General features: G+C 36.8%; 1 protein-coding gene across 9 annotated transcripts in view; it reads left to right on the top strand.

Annotated features, from left to right (window-relative positions):
- The window catches only part of Lrrc4c (leucine rich repeat containing 4C), a 1,367,614-nt gene that overhangs the window by 1,330,701 nt on the left and 22,113 nt on the right, over positions 1 to 14,800 (top strand). For 8 of the 9 annotated variants that reach the window (XM_060372132.1, XM_060372131.1, XM_060372126.1 and 5 more), the window contains one exon: positions 2,192 to 2,243. The exons of the other annotated variant lie outside the window; for it this stretch is intronic. The gene's annotated coding sequence lies outside the window, so the exon portion shown is untranslated. The remainder of the gene's footprint in view (positions 1 to 2,191; positions 2,244 to 14,800) is intronic. 9 annotated transcript variants of the gene reach the window in all.

Raw genomic sequence — 14,800 nt, 5'->3', positions numbered from 1 at the left:
TGATACGGAGCATTGAACAGAGGAAAACACAATCCAATGTTCATTTTAACAGGATTATGTCTCTGGAGAAAAGACTGAAGACAGATAACAATAGAAACAAAGAGTATACCTATTGGAGCAAGCTATAGAACAGCACAGTTATGCACAGGAAAAGGAAAGGGATTGGTAGATAGTTAAGGAGTTACCTAGAAGAGTTTAGAATCTTGAGATGTACGATTAACAGCATTGAGGTGTTAGATTAAATAGAGAAGAGATTAAAAAAAAAAAACAAAAAACAAAGATAAGAGGTATGAGACATGGAAGGTAAGTGTGACTATGGCCTGAGTTACTAAAAAAATCAATGGTCTTACCATAATGCTTTGTACATATTTTATTGCATAAATAAATAGGTACTTCACTACTATTAAAATATTTTCAGGGTGAAAACTGTTTTATTAAAATGTACTGTTTCATAGTGAGCACATTAATTGTGATTTTTTTTCAAGTGATGGGCTTACAAAAGTGGTTAACTATACTAGTATGAAACCTAGTTAAATTTTATATTTTTAAATAGTCCTTATATGGAATCTAAAGCCAATGTTTCTTAGCCAGGGTTGCTTAGTTTGTGACTACAGATAAATAATAAGTTCAGTAGTATAGCACTGTGGCACTCTGGGATTCTGTAGTCCATTTGTAGCAGGCACAGAGCAGTCACCATGTGGAAGAAGGAAAATGAAAAGGTTGGCTTTCTAGGAGTCAAGCATGGGGTGTTTTTCACAAAGTACAGAATACTAGTTACTATGTCAAATGCTATTGAGTTTTGACGAATATGTTGAGAATCAGTTACTTGATTCAGCAATAAATGTCAGCTCTATTTATACACACACAGACACAGACACACACACACATACACACACACACACACACACACACACACACACACACACACATATATATATCCCTTTGCATTATTCGCATTATTCTTGCTGTCTCCTGCACTTTTCTCAGGGTACTGTTCATACCATGTCTACCAACTTGCATGCCATTCTTCATGTGCCCTATGGAAAGATAAATAATACTTTTTGTAAAACTAGGACTTGTTAGCATAAGTCTCATAAAGTTGAGTTTACTTGTTTTTCAGTTTTTCAGATTAATAATATAAAATTTACGTACTATCACTAAACTCTCTTTCAATTTAATTCAGTTTTATTTGCTTAATGATAATGTTGGCCAGTAGTAGTGTATTACCTTGTAACAGTGCTTACTTTTATTGTTTGTTCCAAAGGAAGCCATTATGCAATTAAAATAGCCAGATTTGAGACTCCCTCTCTTGAGCTATCAGGCTGTTCTGGCTACCATCACCTCCTTGTTCAAGCTAGCCAAAGTTCTCTTCTTCATTTACTCCTCATTACTTGAAGGTTTAAATACCTGCTCCCTACCCCTTCCCAGTGTTCTCTCCCACTAAATTCTTGACGCTGTCAATATCCATTCCAGTGTTTGAGCTTGATTTCTAATTGTGTGATTTCCCTAGGTAGAGTTGCCTGAGTTTCATGTCAGTACAGTTTTTCTACACCAAATATATTTCCAAATTTGAGATTAAATTCCTGTAATTGTTGGTATTAAAGAGCATTTATTTTATTTTAATTATTCTAGAAGAAACATAGATTCTGTATCCTGGTGTCCTATTGTTTCATATACTGAGTGCCTCTCAATCTTTGATTCTAATTTCCTTCCTATCTGCATAATAGTACTTTAAAAAAAATACATGTTTTTTTCTTATTTTTTTCTATCTTTCTTTGTTTTTCTAACATAGATTAAAAAAAATACCCAAATAAAATTTGCAACAAATGCCTACGCCCAACTTTTAGCATGTCATTTGGCATTAATGATTGCATACTGTTGAACTCTTACCAGCCCATAAGGGAAAGATGAGTGCCTAAGCTCATGAATCTAATAAGTAAAAACCAAGTGTGGACTGCAGATCTGATTCCAAGCGCACATTTTTATTGTTATTTAAAAAAAGTACATTATTTCAAATGTCCAGTGGTTAAAATAGCTGCACTGGCTTTCTGCCCAGAGCTGTGTTAAAATACAATGGTGATTCAATAAATATTGTCATCAGTAGTTATCTGTGTTGTTGGTCATGGCAGATCAAGAAATGCGCTGAATTGTTCTAATGGACATGCTTTATGTCCTGTTTTTTGTTTTTTAGGTTGGCAAACACGTTGCCTATTTACTGCATTGAGACCCCAATGGAGAACAAGGTGGGTGATGATTCATGCTAAATGGTTCTCACAATATGCTGAACACTATAACAGCAGCTAACATGAAGTGGCTCATTATATGCTGTCAAATCCGATAACAGCACTGACAAACTTCCCTCTCTACAGTAATTTGTGGGAAGTCCAGCCACTACAAAAAAGGTCAGATTTTTTTTTTTAATGCTACCATATAGCAGAAACAACCTGAGTCTCATTTGCTGATTTTGCATAGATTTCCCTTTGCTAATATAAAACAGGCTTCATGGTTTCTGATTTAACTTCAGAGATAGCTGACCTTGATATTAGCTTCTCTTCTAAAATCCTCTTTCTTTGGTACATTGTACAGAATAAATACTTTGCATAGGTTTTGGTATTCGTGTGGACAGCTGCTTATGTGAACCTCTCTGAGAACAGCCCTGCTATACCCTCCTTAGCTCCTCCTCTGAACAGCCATAACAACACACACATACACACACACACACACACTCCTTTACTTTCCACTACCACAGCACCCACAGATGATGATCATGCTTCCAGAGGCATAAGGCCGAGATGCAGCAGGCAGGATACTGACACTTTCCTTATGATTATGTGTCTCTGTGTCTTACTAAATTGTAATCTTCTTGGTGTGTGTGTGTGGGGGGGTGCTTTATCCAGTGCTTATAAATCATGTTCATCCCCTATTACTGTGTAGTGACCAAATCAGTGAATTATTACTCTAGGGAAAGTGCGTAATTAAAGAAGAGGATAGCAGGTGATTTTCCTGCCTTCCCTGTCCCTTAGCACAGGGACTGACACAGTGTATGTAAGAAAATGACATATTTGCTTAGTGGAAGGAGGCAATGAGTAAATCCATCAGTCAGATGGTTCTCTGTGGCCAAATTAAAGAGGAGACAGAAATTCTGATGATTTCCAATCATTTATTCCTCAGGCTACAAGGCATAATGCCCTAAAAATGTTTGTTTATTTTGGAAGGTGAAGGCTGATCTGAAGCTATTTCCTTTATTTTTATATTCAAATGCCTATAAAACAGAAAAGCACTGGAGACCTATTCATTGCTCACAAATGATCTATGGGGTAATAATGTGCTGGCTTCTCCAGCTGTGCTGCACTTTGGTACTATCTTGGGTTTAATTGAAAATATGCTGTGACCTTGGTTTTGTTCACTGGGCGTAGGGGGTGTATAATTGGCATAAAACCTCTGAAGAACTCTCTTTTCAATGAATGTCATTTGGCTAATTTGGGGTGAGCCTGAGGGAAATAATGTGTGAAATCCTGTAAATACAAGGCACCCACCTACTCATATGGCATTAACAACCTTTTTTTTTAAATCTCCCTTTTATTTTACAAAATCTATTTGTTGAATCCTAAATGCTATCAGTATGATAATAGTATTGTCCTTAACAGTCTCCTGTTTCATTATGATTAAATAAACAGCTTGTGGATTGCAGTCCAAAATGCCTGTGCTCCACTCTTAACTTACAGGGTTTCCATAGAAACCATGGGCAGCAAGTTTAACTGACATTTATTGGGCTTGAAACTATATAGAGCATTGATATCTCTGTTAACTTCTCCAGCATTCTGTCTGACAATCTTCTTTGTTTTAGCAAACCTTTGAACACTTCCCTTGTCCCAAGTCTCCTCCCCATGTTCCTGCTCCCCACCCCCATCCTCCTCTTCCACCCCCTGCCTTTTCCCTTCTCTGTCCTCCTCTGTCTCTTATTAGCATTGAGGAAGTAATTTGGACTCAGTTAGATTTAACAAATGCAATAATACTAAAATTGACCCTGATACTTAAGTGTAATTGTGTTATTAGCTGGAAATGCTTTTCTTCAAAACTAAAAAGAATTGAGAGTGAAGTTTACCAATGTAACACATGCTGGCAGGAAGGAACCTTTGACTGCTGGTTGAAAGTTTCTGGTGCATGTATCAAGATGCACTTTCTTCTCTAGCTGTGACTTTTCCTTTATTTATTCAAGGGAGGTGAAAATTTCTTCTCAGTCTCAACGTTCATAATGGAGCAGAGCCACACATTTTGCTCATAACAATCCAAGAAAATAGAATTGTTGATCTGAGAAAGAAAAAAAAAAGGAACTATCAGGTGCCAGCAACTTTGTTGGATGTTTGTTTGTTTGTTTGTTTGTTTTGTTAACCCACAAACAGTGAAGCTGGTGATACAAATTTAGACCCCACCTAGACTGATTATAACAACTTATATAGGTATGGAAATGTGCCATATTTATCAATAAGAACATGAATGTGAACACTCTAAGTCATGGGGTGTTAATAAGAATAAAAATAATAACGTAACTTTGCCCTGTGTCACCATCCTGTCACTCCAGCTTCTCAGGAGGCTTAGTCAAGGTGGTCTCAAGCTCATTGCCTGCCTGATCTACAGAGTAAGTTCAAGGCCGGTCTGAACTTACAAACCCTAGGTTTTTGGTTGAACCACAGCTGAAGTGGTGGTAGAAGGATGACTAATGAATGCAGCAGTAAATGATGCTACTAGTCTTTCTCCATGCCTTATTAAACAAGTTGCAAAAGTGGTAAATCTTCTATGCAAAGTTTTTGTAGTTATTTGGAAGTATAGTATGTAAACACATTACAGCAGTTCAAGGGGAAGGTTTACACAGACAAAGGTTCAATCACTCATTGTCCCACTGGGTATAAACGTCAAACTTGCACTATTTCCTTCCTTACCTCTACGACAGGATTATGAGTATGAGTTTACTCTTTGGAACTGATCAGGAATATATATATATATATATATATTTATAACTTAACTTTGACCGATACATGCACTGTGGGCTTTAATTTCTGTCAGTCTCATTCTCCCCAGTTTTTTATTGCTTTCCCTTTTTAATATGGTTTCAAAGTAAAAATATTTTTTTTCCAAATTCAACTTAATACCTACCATTTAAAGTAATCTCATGATTCATAAACTAACTTAACGTAAATAAAATGGAAGGATAATGAGTAGGATAAAAAAAAAATGGAGCTTCAGCATTGTTAAAAATACAATGAAAATATCCTGAGAAAGATGACTTTATCCTGTTCCACAGGGTCCTTTTCAAAGGTAAAAGTCTCAAATTCATTATTTCTAATTCAGGTATTCTCTTTCAAGAGATTAAGGGCTAACATGCACCTGATACAACTTAATACTCACCTTTCTAGTGAAGGTGAGAGGAAGCCACTTTGTAGGGCAGAAGGCAAAGGACAAAGAAGACATCTATGTTCATCTCTCTTAGAGCTGTGATCAGACCCTTCTCCTTGATTTGAAGGGAAAAGGAAATGAAACCACAGAATGGACAGGGTGTTGATTTTTCATGGAAATATGAATAAGTACTGCTGGTTGGAAAAAAATAGTGAGGAAGAAATAGATTCTTTTTCTTTTTATGAATCAAATAGTTTATGTATCATTTGCAGATGATACTGGATAAATGGAGAATTAAGAAGAACTATTTTTTAAAATTTAATACTAACTATGGGAAAAGGGTCCATTGTGTAAAACATAGTTTATCTTTGGATTCAATGTTTGTCTTTGGTTTTACAAAGTAGCTTGTATATTCAGTATTTTCTATATATTATGGTAAAAAGTAGAGCAATTGTATCAATAAAATGGGTAAATCCCCCCCCCCAAAAAAAAGAACTATTGTGATGAAAAAGGGGAAAAAGTACAGTTAGGACTAAGTTTAATGAGAGTCAAGTCCTGGTAAAATGGTTGCTTGTCAACCATCACCAAGATACTCACCCATGAGAAAACACAAGTAGATAGGATTTACCAGGAGAGACATTTTCTTACAGTATTACCATTTTTGTAGAATATTTTTACTTCTTTTACGGCTGTGTGCCTGTACCTGCCTCATTAAGATAGTCCTGTATTATTTTTTGGAAGAAATATCTTAAGCCACATTCTCCATTTTCTAGAGGCTAGTTTAGTTAAAGGTAGATACTAGAATAAGTAAAACTATACAGGCGGCCCCACAGACAGCAGTGCCACTCAATGGACTGTAAACATGTAAACTAGCAATAGAGCCCCAGGCAGCCCTTCTGCCGCGAACTCCCTTTTATCAGGACTCCTCACATGTTGACCATGACCCACGATACCGTTGCCAGCCACATAAGTAAGGTTCAATTTCTTCTTAGCTCTTAGATGAAAATTAATTATAAACAAAGGCTTCTAATTTGTCATTCACGAGTGAAAGGCAGCCACTTTTTTGTCTCTGTGCTAATTAGTAAATAACTTGGTAAGCATGTATATTTTAAGAGGCATGAATACCTCTTGAAATTGTTCTCTTCTACTGTAACCAACGCCAGTTAATATGCCAAAATAGTCATAGAAAAACCGGGCCCACTGTTGATGGAGAGCTACTGGCACTCAATCGCTGCCAGGTGAAAAATAATGCCACCAGGGAGAAACCCTCCTTATAGATTATCCAGTTCCAAATGGTCAAGTGGTCAGTCCTAACCACATGGGCATATAAGTGATACTAATTGGCTTGGGTAGGTTTCGCAATAATGATCATAGAAGAAGAAGTCATAGAGGTTGGTGGGGAAAGTGGGAAGAGCTACAGAGGAGAGGCAGAGGATGTCACAGAAGAGAGACACAGGGGTAGAAGAGGAATAAATGTAGTTTATTTATTCACAAAATTCTCAAACTATGAAAACTTTAAGGAAAATGAAAGAAACACATGGAAAATCATTACAGAAATGTCTGTGGAAATGTTTTAATAGAACTTTATATCCCATCACACTGACAGGATTTTGCATCTATCTGCATGTCTGATCTGTCCCTGTTCATATGGTAGTTGCAGCTTTGAAAGTGGGAACAGGGTATCAGGAGTGACAGTCACACCATCATTTACTTACTTTTAGTGGAAATTTTTACTTATTTTTTTATTAACCTTTATCTTTCTCTTATGTACTTGACATAGAAATAAAACATACATTGTTTAAAAAGGGTAGAGAAAGTTGGAGTTGCATTATTTCCACCCAGTATTTTGAATATACATATTCAACTCTGCTTGGGCTTTATGAAACGCTTTTTATTTCTTTTCTGTTGCTCATGTGTATGCAATGTATTGTGAATACATTCCTCTCCTCCATTATCTCATTTCTCCTCCCACAGCTTTTGACCCACTTAATTTCTCCCAACCAGACAGCCGTCCCACTTCTCTCTCTTTTTTGCTCTCTGTCTAGTATGTGTGTGTATGCATGTGTGTGCGTGTGTGTAATAGGTATGTGCATGTTTATGTGTGTACTTTGCATGTCCTGTGCAGATGGTCACTGCTATTATGTGTCTATAATTGCCATGTCATATCCAGGAGACAGCATTATATAGTGATCCTCCCCACCCTCTGGCTCATTTTAAAACTGAATCATTTTTTTAAAAATGAATCCTTCAGAGAACAAAGACAGATGGTGGGAGAAGAAACCAAGAAGGAATTTTTATCTAAAGTAAGAAAAGTAGGTTAACTACTGATGATTCAAAGGGCAGCATACTCTGGCCTCTTTATTCCTTGTCCCTTCCAGATGCCGAGCTGTACTTGGTTATTTAATGCTTTTCATGCACTTGTCTGATTGTTTCTCGTGGCATATTTACTGCAAAATGTGCCTTAGAGGCACAAGAATACAGAAAAATACCTTACTTTGTGAGGTATTGTGTTAACTGAAGCTCATTAATATTAGAACCAAGTCCTCGGCTTGCAAGGTTCCATGGTAACTTGAGAGCAAATACAAGGCTGTGCAGTGGGAAACACAGTTCCAATATGTACAACCTAAGGCTAACATAAAAGTAGGTCTGCCTTAAAAACAATAAATAAGAATCTAATTTTCAGATGTCTGCATTTGCTGAATGGTTCCCTTTTGTGGTCATTAAGGTGAAACAAAGAAATCACCGATTCCAGTCATTTCCATTATCTGACTTGTCATCACCAAGGTTTCTTCATTATGCACTGTTAACAGGGTTGAGGTTACTTGAAAACAGTTTCTAGTTCCAATTAGGAGGCCATCCCTGTTATCTGCATTCTGACTAAATGTGTTGCCTGGAAATCACAGAAAGAGTCTCTTCTGTTTCCTCCCTTTGCTTGGATCTCATATACACAGACTCAATTAAAGAGTTTTCTTATCAGGCTGCTGTGGGTCATTTTAGTGAATTTATTAAACCCCTAAGTCATGCTGAACTGGAAAACTTGTGGCTTCCAGATTCACTAAGAGCCTGAACCAGATATCCAGGACTTGCTATTTCTGTGTATTAGACAAGGAAGCACACACAAGTCAGAACATGTAATAACAGTGACCCGTGAGTGTTGAAGACACAAACACATGAGTCTATGAAGCCAAACTTCTAAGTTAGATATGGGAAAATCATGGCATAATAGACATGATATAATCAGGCTGTATATTAAGATCATTGCACCTAGTTCAGACCATCTTTGTTTCAGAGATTTTTATGGAGGAAACTGTTAGTTTCTTGTTCCCAGCTACTACACAATACTCTTGCCTTGCTTTGCCCTAATATCCTCTCCTCCGCTCCATACCTCTTTGGACACAGAGGCAAACCAAGTTCTTTCAATTCCTTCTATACAGAATATGCCACACTGTGTGTGTTTCTTCACCACTTGGTATTATTTCACTCCTATTTGGTATTCCACCACACCCTACTAGATATCACTAATAGATTCAGCTCACGCCATCTTCTGCCTGTGGTCATATTTCTCTTCGTGTGGTTGCCCCTAAATGGAATTTATTTTTAAGCTACATTTTTGTCTCAATTGTTACCTTTCTTACCAGTAATGCAGCTATAATGCTGTTAAAACTTTATAGAGATTTGTAACTCCTTGGACAGTCACTTGTCAATTATAGTATGCTATAAAACCCTTAACAGAAGATATGTAGGCCTAAGCAACAATAGGTGAGAACTTTGCCTGGCTCTCAGTTGGCACTCAATAAACATTAATTAGAGTAGGGAAATGTCTGTTTGTCTCTGCCTTGGAATTCCAGGCTTTTCTCATGCAAATGAAGGTATGCCACTATATCTCAAGTGTGCATGGACTTCCTGACTGCACAAACCCTGCTGATTCTCTCTGAACTACTAATTATCCTCTAATTACACACTCACACATTCAGTGAGGATGTGGCGTTGGTTTATGACTCAAACTTTTATGGTAGGTTTGTTTTAGTATTCTAAATGATCAATGAAAGAGTATTTAGTATTCAAATGATCAATGAAAGAGATTTACAGAATTGTAGGAATTCCCTCTAGGTGATGTGTTGGTAAGCATATTCAGACTTATATATTAACAGAGCTTAAGGGAACTTTAGAAATTTTCTTTCTCAAAACACTATCATAAAATGAATCCTCTACATCTTTTATGATTTTTGCTGGGATATATATATATATATATATATATATATATGTATATATATATATACAGAGAGAGAGAGAGAGAGAGAGAGAGAGAGAGAAAGAGAGTTTGTGTGTGTGTGTGTGTTTAGTTGGTTATTGTCTAAGAAATTTAGGGCTATGTACTTACAAGGAAGTAAGTACCAAGTAAGACACAGAAAGGTGGTTTTACAATCTGACTCTGTATGCATGCTATTTATTCTCTTCAGATTGCCTCACATGGCAATTTAAATTGCATTACTCATTACAAAAATCCATATGCCTTTTGGGTGCTATTGTTGGTTTGTTTGTTTTCAGCCTATGGAGGCAATGATGACCTTGGCACAAGGCATTTCCTAAGGATTAATGAGCAGTTGGAGGTTAATGACTATCAATTCCTCCCAGCTAGTCATCAATCCAAAGAAAGCATAGGCACCAAGGCCATTAACTGCATTACCAACTTTCTGAAACTAGATTCTTCTATGTCTGCCTTCGTAACAACTTTTGTTCCAGATAAACTTGTTAGATTTTTCAAAATCTATAACTTTCCTGGACAGGGACAGAAAGCAAAAAATAATTACACACACACACACACATATATATACATATATATGTATGCATATATGCATGTGTATATATATATTCAGTAAATACACACACATATATGAGAGATCCATTGATAAACACAGTTAGCACAGTCTAAGAAACTTGGACTCATTTTTTGTCTTTTCCTTCTCATCCCTTATGCTCAATCTCAAAGTCTGAAGGGATTAATCTCATTTAATTTCCAGGGAGGCTAAAATCTGTGTCCATCTTCTGAAAGTAATCCTTCTTTCAAGATCCTATTTAAGGATTCTTCTGATAGATGGAAACTGAAGTTGTTGACATATTCGTTCTACGAATATCATTTCCTCATTTATTCTTATCACATTTTTGTCCTTCACCAGTATTATTAACACCAACATTTACTCATTTGACATCAGTCAGGGTCGTTATCAACAGCCAGAAACATACACGAAGCTTAATGCAACTGTGGATGCAAACATCTGTTGAGTAGCTCATGCTTTTCATCCCAGCTTTTTGGATGCAGAGGCAGGCTGATCTATGAATTTGAGACCAGCCTGGTCTACAAAGTGATTTTCAGGATTGTCAAGGCTACACAGAGAAACCCTGTCTTGAAAAAAAAATTGATGAAAAAAAAACATGAGATCTGATGATCTCTTCTTTCTGATGCAAATAGAGAACTTATATAGATAGATAGATAGATAGATAGATAGATAGATAGATAGGATAAATATCCCTTGAGTAAAATAACACTCATGTGAAAGAAGTTCCAGAATAGACATGGTCACATTCTCCCCTATTGAAAATTCTCCTGGGTCTTGTTTTGTCTTCCTGCATCTTGATTCTTCTATTGCTTTTTTTGTCTATTGTTTATTGTGACATAGAATAACAAACTGACTGTAGTGTTGGCATTTAAAGTGTACAGTTAAGTATGTATGACACCACGGCTATCAACATCCCATGAACTTTTCTTTGTAGATATTTTTTTCCTGAAAACTTGTATAGGAACTGGATTTAATTCATCTCTCACTCAAGAAAGTCTATATCTCATCCCAATACAACAGAAAACACACTTACAAACATACATTGACACACAGAGAGATCTCAATCCACTAAATCATTGATAGACCTGAAACAGACCTTCAAGTACTGCTGTCTAATAGTTCTCTGTGCATAGCATTTGCTCATTTTTGCACCACAGGATTCTCTGAGGGAGCAATGATAAAATTGATAGTTTCTTTGTAAAATACTTATAGAATCACATTTAAACAAACAAGTCACATATACTTTCAAAGGGTGCACACATGATTTGAAACCCACTAGTGAATTTATTGGGAATCATGACTTCTACATTGTTTTTAAAATAGAATTTAAAATATGGTATATAATCAATAATTTAGTAACAAATATTTACTGAATGCTTAGATAGAATCCAATTCTGTTTTTTAAGAAGCTTGGGAATAAATAGGATGACCACCTGGACAAACACTGACATGCATAAATAGATTTGTTAAGTTTAATCTTGGCTTTATCTACAACTAGGGGAAAGATGAGTTAGTAAGAGTGATGAGGGAATAAAATCAGGTATTGTAAATCAGTTGTAGTTGGGCCTTAATTTAATGGAATAATCAGAGTGAGGAATTCAAAGCCAAAAGAAGAATAAAAGATCTGAAGAGGAAAAGTAGGAGAACACGGTAGAATGAAAAACAGATTGCCTCTGGTATTGCGTTAAGAATCTGGCAGACAGTATGGTACAGAACCATGAATTGAGGACCTCACATGCCATGCTAAGTCATTAGCTCTCATGGGAATGATTTGCTCCCCCCCCCCGGCTCTCTGAAAAGATTGGAAGACTTTGTAGTTTTCACTACTGAGATTGATACTGGCATCTAGTGGGTGCATTCAGTAAAGGACCAAAAAATTATTTATCAAGTAGATTTATCTGTACATTGTTTGCCTAGTTCCTCACCTTTCACTAATTTTAGTTACTTTAAGCAAAAACATTATGGTGAGCAAATACTGTAGGAAAATGAAAGAAAATAACAACTTTGAGAGAAGGAATAACATGCAGTAATCATCTGGTGTATTATGAGCCCCCTCCCCCCCAAAAAAAAGAAAAGAAAAGAGGAGAAAGAGCAGTGTCTTCATGTGTTATATGTGTTAGTGTAAGCAAAAAGGATGATGCTCATGCTACACCAAGCAGAAAGCTGGAAAGTTTCTGAAAGACGGAGAATTCTGACTGTGTAACCAAGAGAATGAAATATGAAGAATTTGGGGCTTGAGGGGCCCCCTCCCACTTTGGCTAAGCATTTTGCTAGACAAATAGTTGTTATGAAAATATAAACATAGTACTGAACACCTAAAATCCTACCAAATAATTTGAGAACCAACCCAGTCATCAATATTTTATATTTCATAAATAATCGATCTCAAAGAGTGGATATGATCAAAAGAATTCACACAGAGCCAGAAGTCTTATACCTGGTATGTTTATTTTTCCTTGCATCATAAGAAAGCAAGCAAACAGGGAAATAAAAAGCAAATTAATTTTATGTTTAGCTTTGCCAGGAGGTGACTGTAGGTATGTGCTTTTATATTGAGATGAGGTTTACTTTTTCTTGCTAAGATAAAGTTGGAGCTGTGACTACCTCATTAATATGCTCATCGATTGTAATGTGCTGCTTTGGATTGTGATAGTAGCTCAGAGAAACCATCTTCTTTCATGGATTTTAAGAAAAATGGTTCTAACAGGTCTGTGAAGCACATTATACAATGATTAAAAGGCTTTGCCCTTTAAAGGGCATTTGCCCTTACTGACTATAAAATTTCTTATCCACTATCCTCTGCTTAAATAGAGAAAGGAAGGAAAGAAGGAAGGAAGGAAGGAAGGAAGGAAGGAAGGAGAAAGAAAGAAAAAGGAAGGAAGGAAGGAAGGAAGGAAGGAAGGAAGGAAGGAAGGAAGGAAGGAAGGAGAAAGAAAGAGAGAGAAAGGAAGGAAGGAAGGAAGGAAAGGAAGGAAGGAAGGAAGGAAGGAAGGAAGGAAGGAAGGAAGGAAGAAGGAAAGGAAAGGAAAGGAAAGGAAAGGAAAGGAAAGGAAAGGAAAGGAAAGGAAAGGAAAGGAAAGGAAAGGAAAGGAACAGAACAATAGCTGGATCCAGTGTAGTAAACATCACTCCCCAGTTCTGAGGTATTTGTCTTGTGAAGCAAACCATGGAAACAATCTGCTTCTCCTAAGTAGGAACTTTTTGTGGCAGCCATGTTATTTTAGGCACAAACAGCAGAGGGCATTGTTTGGCCAAACATCAAACAGGGCTGCTAAGGATAATAACAAATGAAAAGGGAAAAAGAGGAAAATCTTCTCTACTTTCTCCATACACAACACATGCAAGCAAGAGCAAGGAGACAGTGAAACACTCTCTACTTTGCTGTGATGTCCCAGCTCTAGGGTGTATCAAGTCTTCTATAAAAGAAACTGCACGCCAGACAAATAACTCAGAAATGGATGTAATTCTTTCTGTTGGAATGGGACTCTGAGAAGGTGCTGAGAAGCCATCAGGAAGTTCCACGTTCCCAGGAACAGTGGAGTTTACAGTCTTATATGTCTACTCCCTGCCTTTGTCAGCTGATCCATTCACTTATGCATCCATGCATTAACAAATACTTGATCAGTATACTTTCAGGGAAATGCTACTGAGTAATGTGTGCATGTCTGTACTCTGATAATTAACATTTTACTGAGGTGTGACAGGAAGTAGAGAAACACTTATAAATACAAGAAAATAGCTAATAGTTACACTTCGATGAAACTGAAGTGTGTTCATATTTTGTGGTGGAGAGTCTTGGCATAGCAACTTAACATGATTGACTGGATAAAACTGAAAATAAGATTCTTGATGATACTTTCAAGGAATAAAACAAAGGTGATATACTGACAGCTCAGGGAATCCTCCAACAAAGGTAAAGGAATATACCAAGTGGGAAGTATTTGCGAAATCAAGAAAGGTCAATGATGTTGAAGAAATAAAGAAGATTCCGATAAACTGAAAAGTTCAAAGAACAGACTAGAAACCAATTTAGTTTGCATTCTGTTCCATGAATACGTGGCCAAAGTAAAAATTTCATTTAAAGGATGACATAAACATATCAATATATTTAAAATCCACTATGCATGTTTCATGAAGAATTAGATATAACAGACCAATTGTAAAATTGGAGAACCTGATAAGCTATTGGGGGGAGGGGGTATGTTACAATCAAAAATGATGAGGATGAGAAAGAAAATGAGACTAGTTAAGAGTGTGTTCTTGTCAGTCTCTGTGGCCTCTGCTATAAGTCTCTGCTTGAGTACCTCTCAAATTCTCCCAGAAGCCTACCACTTGTCACAGAGATACTCCCACCCTCAGTTTCTATTTCCCCAAGGCCTTCTGTCCTCTTTCCATCACTCTCCACAGGTCCTATCTCCACCCTATTATCTCTCTGTGCCTCCTTTCCTACCTTGACCCTTGTCTTCAGCCACTACCTCTGTCTACTCTATCTCCTCTTCCTAGTGAGATTTATTCATCCTCCCTTGGATCCTCTGTGTTACTTATCATCTTTGGGACTGTGCTTCAGG

Source organism: Meriones unguiculatus, chromosome 18 (assembly GCF_030254825.1).
Source record: "Meriones unguiculatus strain TT.TT164.6M chromosome 18, Bangor_MerUng_6.1, whole genome shotgun sequence".
NCBI classification, from domain to species: Eukaryota; Metazoa; Chordata; class Mammalia; order Rodentia; family Muridae; genus Meriones; species Meriones unguiculatus.
The sequence above is the reverse complement of the archived record's forward strand: the minus strand, read 5'-3'. Positions and strand labels throughout refer to the sequence as shown.